We start from the raw sequence: 12,377 nt of genomic DNA on the forward strand, positions 1-12,377 counted from the left end.
TTTTGATAATGAGTTCATTTCTTAGAAGATAAAGACTTCATGTTTTCCTCTCTTCCTTTGTCAATTTTGATACATTGTTTTTCAAGAAATTTGTTCACTTCATTTACGTAATACTTTTTTTTGCCATAAAGTTGTAACATTCCTTATTTCCCTTTTAATGCCTATAGGATTGGTAGTTATATTTCTTATTTAATTCCTGATATTGATGATTTGTTTGCTCTTTTTCTTGATTAGTCTGAGATAAAATTGATTTTACTGATTTTTTTTAATTTATTTGTTTTGAGACGGGGTCTCACTCTGTCATCCAGACTGGAATAGAGTGGCTTGACCACAGCTCATTACAGCCGCAGCCTCCCAAATAGCTGGGACTACAGGCATGTGCCAGCACACCCAGCTGTTTTTTTTGTTTTGTTTTGTTTTGTTTGTAGAGACGAGGTCTCACTATGTTGCCAGGGTTGATCTCGAACCCCAGGGCTCAAGCACTTCTCCCACCTCAGCCTCCCAAAGTGCTGGGATTACAGGCATGAACCACTGCGTCCAGCCCGATATTATTGATCTTTTAAAGAACCAACTGCTGTGGGCTGAATGTGTCCTACAAAATTAGTATGTTAAAACTTAATTGCCAGTGTGATAGTATTAAGAGATGGGACATTTAGGAAGTGATTAGATCGTGATTGCTCCGCCCTTGTGAATGGGATTAATGTCCTTATGAAAGAAGCTACAGAGAGCTGCCACTCCCTTTTTCTTATTCCTTCTGCCACGTGAAGGCACAGCATTCATCCCCCAACCCCATCCCAGGGCATACAGCATTCAAGGTGCCATCTTGGAAGTAGGTACTGAGCCCTTTGCCAGACACCCAACCTGCTGGTGCCTTGATCTTGGACTACCTGGCCTTCAGAACTGTGAGAAATAAGTTTCTGTTGTTTAAAATAACCCAGTCTCCGTTGTTTTGTTTTAGCAGAACAAGCAGACAAAGACACCAACTTGTGGCCCTGTTGATTTTTCTCTATTGCTTGTCTTCAATTTCTTTCTTTTTTTTTTTTTTCTTTTTTGAGATGGAGTCTCACACTGTCACCCAGGCTGGAGTGCAGGGGCATGATCTTGGCTCACTGAAACCTCTGCCTCCCAGGTTCAAGCGATTCTCCCACTTGAGCTTCCTGAATAGCTGGGATTACAGGTATGCACCACCATGCCCAGCTAATTTTTGTATTTTTAGTAGAGATGGGGATTTCACTATATTGGCCAGGCGGGTCTCGAACTCCTGACCTCAGGTGATCTGTTCACCTCAGCCTTTAAAGTACTGGGATTACAGGCATGAGCCACTGCGCCCAGCCTCAATTTCATTAATTTCTGCTCATGTATCTTTCTTTCTACTTGTTGTGTATTTAAGTTGCCCTTTTTTCCCCTAGCCGCTTAAGATGGAAGCTCAGATTGTTTATTTTTTTCTTTATAAATATAAACATTTAAAGCCACAGCATTTCCTATAAGGACTGCTGTAGCTGTATCCCACAAATTTTGTTATATTTTCATTATTGTTAGTTCAAAGCATTTTTTATTTCTGATGGGATTTCTTCTTTGACTAGTGGTATGGTGGGCTTTTGTATTGTGTTACCTTATCTGAGCCAGAGCTCTGTTTCCCAGAATTACTTTTGTGCATAGTTACAGGTTAGCATGGCTACAATGGGATGGGGGTATACAGGCTCCACGAGAGTGAGATTTAGAAGGTGGAAGTGGAGCAGTAGCCATCTTTCTATGCTTTGGAAGATGGAGCAGTCCACAAAAACACTTGGAATCCACTCATGTTGTCACTTCACTGGCTTGAGGGAGCAGCAGCAGCAGCTCCTTTCTGATCCTCCTTCAGCTTCTCCAAACTCCAGGCCTGATGCATATTTAACTTCATGATGAAGGGCTCCAACCTCTGGTGCAGGACAATGCCGCCTCAAAGTTGAGGCTTGGAGATGGTGAGAGAATGACAAAGGGACCGGTCTACCGTCTTGAGTTGTCCTGCTCAACCTTCCAAGTTCTAGTTTGTTCTTGTCTCCCCCACCTCACAATCATTATCTTTCCTTCCTGACGTCCTACTCTTCAGACTTCAGATTCCAACACCAGACACAGGAAAAGTCATCTCACATAGACCTTGTAAGTAGCCTTCTCAGTTGCCTGTGGTCAGATCTCTGCTTCACTGATGGAACACTGATCAAGAATTTGGCACTGAAAGTGGTTCCAGAGATTAGAACCTTACAAATGTGTTCTCTCAGTTGGTCCTGTTATCTGCAATTGGTTCTCTTATATGATTGCATTTTAAGTCAATGATCTTGTTTGCAATGGTAAAGGGGGTGTTGGAAGTCCATCATGTGCACAAAAACAGCCAAACAGTTACTTAAATGATCACCTATAGATACCGGTAATCATGTGCCAATAGAAGGCAAGGCTTGAGAAGAACAAGTATTTGCTGCATAGACTGTGTTAGTGGAAATAAGGTGTATGGTAAGTTTGGTTTATTGCTTCTAAGTGTCCTGAGGAACTTGGACAAAGAAAATGATGAGCTCATGACTAAATTCCCAGATTAGGGTCCCATTAAGGAACTCTACTCTAAAGCTTCTATTACTGCCCTATAACAAACCCTTAACTCCTATAGTTGTAATGCCAAGATTTCTGAAAGCCACCTCAAAGTTTAATTCTGCAGGCAGAAAATTGAGCTTCCCAAATTTACTGAGTTTTGTATGATAAAGTTATGTCAATGATTGGGAAGGAGTGAGACTCGGAAAATGAGCTAGGGCTTGAACCTATAAATTCTGTTGAGCCGTCCTTGTCAAGAGAAAATTATCTGGTAGGCAAGGTATATTGGGGAAGCACTGTTTAGCAGAAAGAAATATGGCATAAAATTAACATGGATTCAGATACTGGTTCTGAACTTAAGTTTAAGGATTAAGCATTTCCAATATTGTAAATAGCTGCCATTATTGCATGCCTGTTTCATATAATGCACTTTGCAGAGACCTGTACATGCATTGTTTCATTTAATCTTCCCCAAAAAATCATGGGCAAATTCTTTACATTACAGATGAGTACACTTGAGACTGGAAAGGTTAAGGTAATTTGCCGCAAATAAGAATTTGGCAAAATAAGAATTTGAACTCAGGTCTCAAACTCAGGTCTGTTTCGTTTCACAGCCTATGATTATGCACTAGGATACGCTGCTATAATGTAAAGATGAACTGAAATAGCATTTGCAAAGCAGTGGTTGCCATTGTTATTACTCATTCTAACTCTGGTAACTAAAGCCCTTTTAATACTTTATTTTACTTCCCTCAGGCAATGAGGATCTTCAAAATCTGTTCAACTCTCAGTGCTCTAAACCTGTTTCTCTAGGTTAAAGCCTGTATGATTCATTCATAGGTAGAGGTGAAGAACTAACATATTAACACTTCAAGAACGTTTTATGAAATCACAAAAGATTAGACCTATCTAGGATATCAAGGATCATGGGTTCAACCTTTTACTTGCAGAGGAAGAAAGAAGTTCAAAGATATAAGTTGAATTACTCAAATGAATAGGGTGGAATAATAACTCTGTTGAGAAGGTTAAGAGAAGGATAAAACACTAAAGCAGGTGTTCACATTCCTCCTAAAGGAACTATGCTAATGATAACCATCCAGGGAAACTTCCATTGTAAACTCTGTTGCAGTACTGGAGTTGTAAAAAGTAACCCCTTGAGTGTGAAATCACTTACTGGATAGTTATGGATAATCCTTACAAAATTCCATTGTTCTAAGTCCCATCCTACAGGAAATTAAGGAATCTGTTTATCAGACTTGAGTGAGGAGCTAGCATGGGAAGTTCCCACTCCCTTAGGGGTGCCAAGCTTCCAGCTACTTGAGTAGCAATTAGAAATTGGGGCCGGACATGGTGGCTGATGCCTGTAATCCCAGCACTTTGGGAGGCCGAGGCGGGCGGATTACCTGAGGTCGGGAGTTCAAGACCAGCCTGACCAACATGGAGAAACCCCATCTCTACTAAAAATACAAAATTAGCTGGGCTTGATGGCGCATGCCTGTAATCCCAGCTACTCAGGAGGCTGAGGCAGAAGAATCACTTGAACCTGGGAGGCAGAGGTTGCAGTGAGCTGAGATCATATCGTTGCACTCTAGCCTGGGTAACATGAGCAAAACTTTGTCTCAAAAAACAAAAAAAAGAAAGAAAAGAAAAAAGAAATTGGATGTTTTTTTGATACGGAAAGGCCTCTGTAAGGGCCCAACCTTACAATTTAGGACTAAGGATGGGGACTTAAAGTGGCATGGAAGTATTTTCTCTCTTCATCTTCCTGTTTTCCTCTTTCTCAGTAATTCAGTCCTAAAGCCGTCAGGTTGGATCAGGCAAGTAAGATGTCCACATTGGTGATGGCCAAGTGGAGGAGCCCCAGCAGGTTGAGGAGGGCTTTGTGCTTTGCACACTGTTTAGTATATACGTATTACATTTCAAAATAAGCACAAGTCTAAAATACAGATCTAACTGATCTTTGGAAATAATGAAAGAAGAACTCATGGGGTGCTGTGTCAGATAAGGTGGTTAGGAAGCCCTCTCAGAAGCTAACATGTGAGCAGACTCGAATGAAGAGGAAGAGCAGGCCACATGGCATCTGAGAGAAGAGCATTCAGGGCAGATCTTGCGGCATGTCTGAGAAGGAACAAAGGGACTGCCTCGTAGAAACTGGAGGGTTATAGGAATGGGAGGCAGATTGTAATGAGGACAAGGGTGAGAAATGTAAGGAGACCAGAAGGGACAAGGCATGTTCAGGTGTCTTGGGACACAGAAGAGTAGCAGAGGGGCTGTGAGTGAGGGAGAAAGAAGGTGAGGTGTAAAATGTGAAGACAGCACAGCAATGCAAGGTTGAGTAATTCTTGGACACAGAGATGTCTTCCGATCTGTGTCTTACTGGTAGTCAGAGCACCTGATCTTGGTGGTCACTGTGTAAACTGTGGACATCCAACATCCTCTTCCAGTTTTTGTTCCCCACGTGTCAAAGGAAAGGCCACATTTTCTGTCTCCTCCTTTTCTCATGGAATGGTATTTCCTGTTAGACACTAAATATTTGAATGAATAATTGATAACTCTGTAAGACACCGTTATTAAAATTATAGTCAATTTGAAAGGGTAGATGAAAAGTAAGTCTAGATTCTTGGGGAATACTCCCTGTTATGGACTCTGAAATTGCGTTCTTTCTGGTGGGCTTTTTCCTCACCTGCTCTGTTTGTTTTGTTGTGTTGTTTTTCCTGGCTGAGACTGAGCAGTTTCTAGGATCAGACTGTAGGTGGAGCAGTTATGCTTTTCACCTGTGTTGCAGCAATAAAAGCAGAAGCATCCACATTTCATGTCTAGACAGAGGACGTGCATGGAATCATAAAATCTTCAGACAGGAGGGATCCGGAAAGGTCATCTACTCCCTCCCTTGTCCTTTAGAAAATTGTGTTCCTAAACCAGCCTGGTGGGGATGCATCCTCCCTGCCACGTTCCTTTCAACTGTGTTTAAAGCCCCGCCATTCCATTCCTGGCCATTTATTTTAGGCTCCACAACAACAACAAAACACAAAAATAACAGACTTCAAATGTAATCAAATATGTGTGTGTACACACATCCCTTCCCGGGGACAAAATATCGCTCTTGGTACTGCAGGGTCTGGAGAGTTCTTTACGTTCTGATACTTTAGTAAATGTTATCTTTGGATTCTCATCAAACATTTTGTTTATCTTAGGTTAAGATTTCCTTGTGTTTTAGGTCCTGATACAGAGGGGGAGAAACATCAGGTAAATATCTTTACAAAAAGGCAGGATTAAAAGTCAATAGGGCAAGATTTAGATGCAACACCTCCATAGGCCCCAGGAAGACCCATGCCCCATGACTTATGTCTCACCCAGAAGGATGTTTATAGAAAGATTTTTCTCAAGTATATGAAGCTGGTTGCCCTGGAAGTTTTCCTGTGAAGTTATTGTCTGCATATCTAATCCTTTTCTTCCCATTTGAAATCACTGTTTGTTTTCCTTTGGAAAAAACCTAGATATAAGAGCTAATGTGAGGCCACATTTAGGGTTTAATAAATACTTTTTAGATGTTTAACGGACAATGTTGGCTGGGCATGGTGGCTCACGCCTATAATCCCAGCACTTTGGGAGGCCCAGGTGGGTGGATCACTTGAGGTCAGGAGTTTGAGACCAGCCTGGCCAACATGGTGAAACCCTGTCCCTACTAAAAATACAAAAATTAGCTGAGTGTGGTGGCACATGCCTGTAATCAGCTACTTGGGAGGTGGAGGTTGCGGTGAGTCGAGATCACATCACTACACTCCAGCCTGGGGCACAGAGTGAGACTCCATCTCAAAAAAAAAAAAAAAAAAAAAGGACAATGTTTGTGATCATCTATTCATCATAATATTCAAAGCAGGTTTCAGAGTATATGTACAAACTACTCTGCCGGTCTGAAGATAAAACAGCCAGGAGTTGTTTGAATCAGATGTTAGATACCTTTTCAATGAAACGCATACTGTATCCTACACCTGGAGATCAACACAGCTGCCTGGGTGTTGCAGCCTTTTCCTCCACAATTTTATGGAAGAGCCCAATTGTTATGAATGGGCAGGCTGGTTTGGAAGCAGCGAGTGATTAGCAAATGGGAGAATCCCAAGGGCGACCCCCCTGAAGGGATGTGAGAACTCTCAAAACATGAATCCTCAGATAATGCTATTATCATTTAGGTAAATTCTTTCAACAAATAATTTTGATTAGTGTATAACAGGTGTTGTGCTAGAAGGTAGGATAAAGCAGTAAATAGTTAAGAAGGAATATCAATAGTGGACATTTCGATAGGAAATCTGTAGAAGTGCTATGAGATAGTAAGTTTGCAGGAGGTAACATACCCTAGAGAAAATTCTCCCAAAAGGATGCAATGCTTAACCAGATGTCTGAAAGTGACAGGAAGGAAGGCCAGTAGAAGAGGGTTCTGGGTAGAAATAGTTGGTTAAGGAAGGTTAAGAGTGGGAAGAGCATGGACCATTCAAGACACTGAAGGAGGTCCAGCATGCCTGGAATGTAGAATTCTAGAAGACGGGAAAGAGATAGAGGCTGGAGAGCAAGGTGAGGCCAGATCCTGGAAGGCTTTGTTGTTCCTGCAAAGAAAGTTGGTTTTATCATAAACGCAATGGGAAGACACTGAAAAGGATATTCTGTGAGGTGATGGAATCAGGTTTATACGTGAGAAATATCACGCTGACTGCTGTGTGAATGGATGGGTGCCAGGGAGATATAGATTTGGGAGTTAGCAGGTACAGATGTGAACAAAAGCCATGAAGACATGGCCCAGAGAGTGTGTGTCGAGTGATAAAAGTGACAAAGATGGAATCCTAAGGAATATGGAAAAATCAAGAAGAGCAAGTAATAAACTGAGAAGGAGCCAGAGAAATGAGACTAACTAGGAGAAAGTTGCTTTGCAGGAACCAAGGGGAGAGACTGCTTCCAAAAGAAGGAAAGTCAGTGATGACAAATGTCACCAAGAAGCCAAGGAAACTAAGGACTGAGGAGCATCTGATGCATTTAACACAGGGAGGCGATGGGTAAGCTTGATAAAACCAGCTTCAGTAGAGTGGTGGCAGCAGAAGCCAGACTATGACGAAGAAATACAATGACTGGTTGTAAAGGAATGGAGATGGTCTTCTGGAAGTACAGTTCCAAATGTGGGGACAGATAGAGCCAATAGTCGATTATAGGGCATTGGGTCAAGGTGGGAAGGTGTTACACAAATACAAGAAATTTGGAGGCTATTTAAGTACTGAAGGAAGTGGCAAGTTGAGTGGGAGGATGGAGGAAGTCTCAGATAAAGTGTATCGAGAAGGCTGGAGAGGCTGTGATTCAGAACACGCACAGAGCAGTGGCTTTGTTTGGAGGAGGAATGGGCTTCTGCCTTTTGTGCATTTCTGGGTTCAGTGGCAATGGTGTGAGAGTGTTCCTGTCTGGCAGTTCTCATTCTCTGAGGATAAAAGGCACTAGGGACTACAATTTTCTCCACACCCATTGCAAAAGTTTAAAATTCCTCTCAAAGAGGAAGGTTTTTTTGTTTGTGTGTGTGGTTTTTTTTTTTTTTTTTGGTTTGTTTGTTTTTGTTTTTGTTTTTGTTTTAGGCAGAGTTTCGCTCTTGGTGCCCAGGCTGGAGTGCAATGGTGCATCTCAGTTCACTGCAACCTCCGCCTCCCTAGTTCAGGTGATTCTCCTGCCTCAGCCTCCTGAGTAGCTGGAATTACAGGCGCACGCCACCACAGCCAACTAATTTTTTGTGTTTTTAGTAGAGATGGGGCTTTGCCGTATTGGCCAAGCTGGTCTTGAACTCCTGACCTCAGGTGATCCGCCCGCCTCGGCCTCGCAAAGTGCTAGGATTACAGGCATGAGCCACCTCACCCGGCCCAAAGAGAAAGTTTTTAGAAAGTATTCATGAAATCGGGAGAAGGACAGAGAATTCCTAAAATGTGTTTAAAAAAAAACAAATTTAGGCAAAAGTAATTGATGGTCAAGACACTTATGAAAGTAAACACCGTGCAAATTCTGCCTACAGCAATCGATGGTGGATGCACTAAAGACATGAATTCAAACAAAAACTGTGTATCTTACTCTAATAAACATTTATGAGCAAGTCTAATGGTTAGGTAAATGAAAACAATTCACTCTCCGTATCCAGATTTAATGGGTTTCATCTGAGCAGTTGAATGGATACATAACCACTAATTGCAGTAGAATTATATGAAAATCAGGTAGTTTAATAAACTCTATGGATCTGAACAATAATTAACACAATAACCTGAACTTAATTAGATGCTCATATTAAATGCCGGCAATAAGCAAGTGCTTTCTTTGATGTCCACTTTAAGTGCATCCTAAATATCACAGCATAATCCAGTAAGAATAGACACAAATAGAGTCAATGATGTTTGAAGAAATGCGACAGAATAAATAAATCATACTCATATTCATGCCACCCTGGGGGTGGGGCGGGCACAGGAAAGCTTATCATTTCCTCATCTCAACGTCATTATACAGAATCCAATGTTTCGAACTACAAAGAGTTCATCCTCCTCACCGAAGCCATCTTTTTTGTAGTGTTTTTGGCAGAAGGGAGTCCTTGTCCTCTAGAAAAGGACCCACAGAGCATTAGGAGGGTTCCTTGGCAGCAGGAACCAATGTTCTCTTATAACTCAACCTACGATTTTCTCTCTTTCCAGCAGAGAGAGAAGAACGCGGATGTGCGACCTAGGATTCTACAGAAAAATCCCCTGAGTAATCATTCCAACACTCCTTCCTATATGGGCTCCTTGCATATCTTCTCTACAACATTTCCTTCTTATTAATTTTCCTCTATAGCAAAGTTAGGCGTTAACTTGAAACCTACAGGTGTGTAAGGAGCCCACAAGCTCCCCTACTCCATTGTTTTTTAAAATAGTATTCAATTTTAAATATTTATTTCTGTATTTGTTTATTTTAAACTGGTCTGCTGAGGTGTAATTGATGTACAAAAAATGGAACATGTACAATTTGATGAGTTTGGACAAATGCATACACCATGAAACCATCACAACCATCAAGGTAATAGACATATTCATCACCTCCAGAAGTTTGTGTTTCTGTTTTGTTTTTGTTCTTTTGGTGTAATTCTAAATGAATTACAGCAACTTCAGATTTGGTGCAGCAGTCTCAGAAGCCGTACTCACATGAGTTCTATTCCAGAGACTGTCGGAAACCAACCCCAGCCCCATGTCCCTTCATCATAATGGAGTAAGTTGTTTGCAACATCAGGGAGGAATCAAAGATCTACTCCTTTCCTGAAGATCACCACCCTGGTTCCTTAGGAACTGTGGGGACCTTGAATCTCATAGGCCAATATTGGCTATCCTGGGACCTGCGATATCTTGACCAGTCCCATCATCCTTCCTGGCTCTATTTTAGGCCAAGACCCAAAGGCTATACAGCCAATATTGGATACTAGTGGAAGGGCCAGGAGTGATCATCGAGGAAGTCACACTCTTGCACTTCCTTCCTCCCTCATTATCTTGTGAGAATGCCATTAACTACATTTTTCTTTCCGAGAGGCTTTTTAAAAAATCATCCCTGTCTGCTCCTGTTACCTAATTCTCCTTTTTTTTTTTTTTTTTTAAGATAGGATCTTGCTCTCTCACCCAGGCTGGAGTGCAGTGGTACAATCACAGTTCATTGCAGCCTTGACCACCTGGGCTGACCTCCCTCCTCAGCCTCCTGAGTAACTGGGACCACAGGTGCAGGCCACCATGCCTGGCTAGCCTCATTCTTCTTGACCTTCATGTATTTAATTACTCAGAAATGTCAGGCTTGTTCTTGTTGGTGCATGTTAGGGATGTTTTGTATGTATTTTGATGATGTATTCCAAGCAAAGATCAGTGCCTGTGTAGCTCTCTACTTCTTTCCTAGATGCCCATTCCTGTCTCTGTGCAGTGCAGCCTCAGACCATGCCACTCATGATTGGACTGTTTATTGTAGTAAGAGCTAAGCATGTGAGTTTTGGCATTGGATGGATCTGGCCTTGGATCTTGCCTCTTGCCACTAGCTAAGTTTGAAAACTTGGTCCTCATTTTCATCATTAGTCAAATGAGAATGTAATGCCAAGTATTAATGTAATGCTCTCAGTCCAGCAGTTAGTGAGCATCTGAGATTCGATCTTTACCTATAACAGTTTTATAAGGAAGTAGACCATGATTGTTTTTGCCCTGTGCTGTACAAGATATTGTCTTCATAGATACTAAGAGCCCAAGGTGAAAGGCATTTTCATTTCTCTTTTAAATGGCAAAAGGAATGCTCTTCCCAACTACCCAAATGGAGATGAGCCTTAAATCAAAGTGTATTTACTTGAGTCAATACATTTTCACAATCTTATTCCTAGTCTTGAGTAACCTAAGGTCAGATGCCACCCATCTTCAGTTAAATCATTTGCGTGAATCTTCTTTGTAGATAGATCTGAACACAGCTAAGAAAAGACTAGTGCTCTAGGCATTTGTATTTTCCGTAAGAGTGTCATGAATCAAAAGGAAATAGTGAACTTTCACTCTTCTCATTTAACCAATATTCATTAAGCTTCAATGAGGACTAGGTGACAGCCACTGTGCTAGATGCTGGGACTGTTGTGAGAGATGAGACAGGCCTGGGATCTGCCCTCATGGAGCTTAGAGTCAAGCAGGGAGAACCCATTCACAAGAAAACGAGCAAACCACATAAGCGGATGTGGGCCATGAAACGAACGCACACTGCAAGCCAGAAGAGTGATGAGGGGACTGGCTGCAGATAGTGTGGTCAGGAAAGGCCTCCCTTAAGGGGGGATTTGAACCCGGAACCTAGAGGATAAGAAGCTGACAACCAAGGGAAGAAGGAGGGAGACATTGTTTCCTGGAGAGGAAACTACAGCTGAGAGTGTTTGAGGTTGGAAAGGCCTGAGCTGATGGAATACTAGAGGAACAGAGCTACCGGAGCTGGTGGAGAGTGGGAGAGGCACTTCCTAAGAAACAAGATCCTGTTTCTCCTATTGCCTCCTCGAGCATTTCAGGAACCCATTCAAAAATGCTCTTAGAAAGCACCCACCTACACGTTTAACAATTTAGAAATTGATAGGTTATTAAAGCAAATTGGGAGTTTCAACAGAGCGTAGCAATTTAGGAAGGACATTTCAGGTTTGGTATCCTAAATTGGTAACTGGAACTGCACTGATTCTTTTTAAAGTGCCCATCACCACCCTTTAGTATAGAAGACTGCTACACCTCAGATCCCTTTGTGTTAGGAATCATCTGGACACTCAGCAGCTAGGTGTACCTTGAACATAGAGCAGGTTTCCTCTTTCATGATGAATTGTTATACAGTCGTAGTCTCTGACATTTTCCCTTGCCTCATTTTCTTTAGTGGTTTTGAAAACAATAATTGTAAGTTCTTGACAATTTAAAAAATTGTCTGCAGGTTAAATGAAGATGTTTTTGGAGCACTGACAACACTGTCAACTTCATTGTTTGGCTCAAATCAAGCTTCTTATTTAGCTAGGTCAGTCTGACCTGCAATGGCTTTTTTTGCAGATTAAAATCGCACACCCTCTCTCCCTCCCACCTCTACCTCTGAAGAAGTGTACACTCGCAAACCACAGAAACTGAACAACACTGCCCAGAAGTTCTATGCCCTTTCCCTGTCACCCCTACCCTGTCCCAGGCAGCGCTCCTGCCGTGGTGACGAGCAGCTTGCTCTGTTTCTGCCCTCGAAAAGGAACTGTGGTGCCCAGCATTTATACAGTAAGGAACCACTTTGATACTCAGGGCTGGCGGGTGGGCTTCTCT

Source organism: Trachypithecus francoisi, unplaced genomic scaffold (genome assembly GCF_009764315.1).
Source record: "Trachypithecus francoisi isolate TF-2019V2 unplaced genomic scaffold, Tfra_2.0 Lachesis_group8, whole genome shotgun sequence".
Classification (NCBI taxonomy): Eukaryota; Metazoa; Chordata; class Mammalia; order Primates; family Cercopithecidae; genus Trachypithecus; species Trachypithecus francoisi.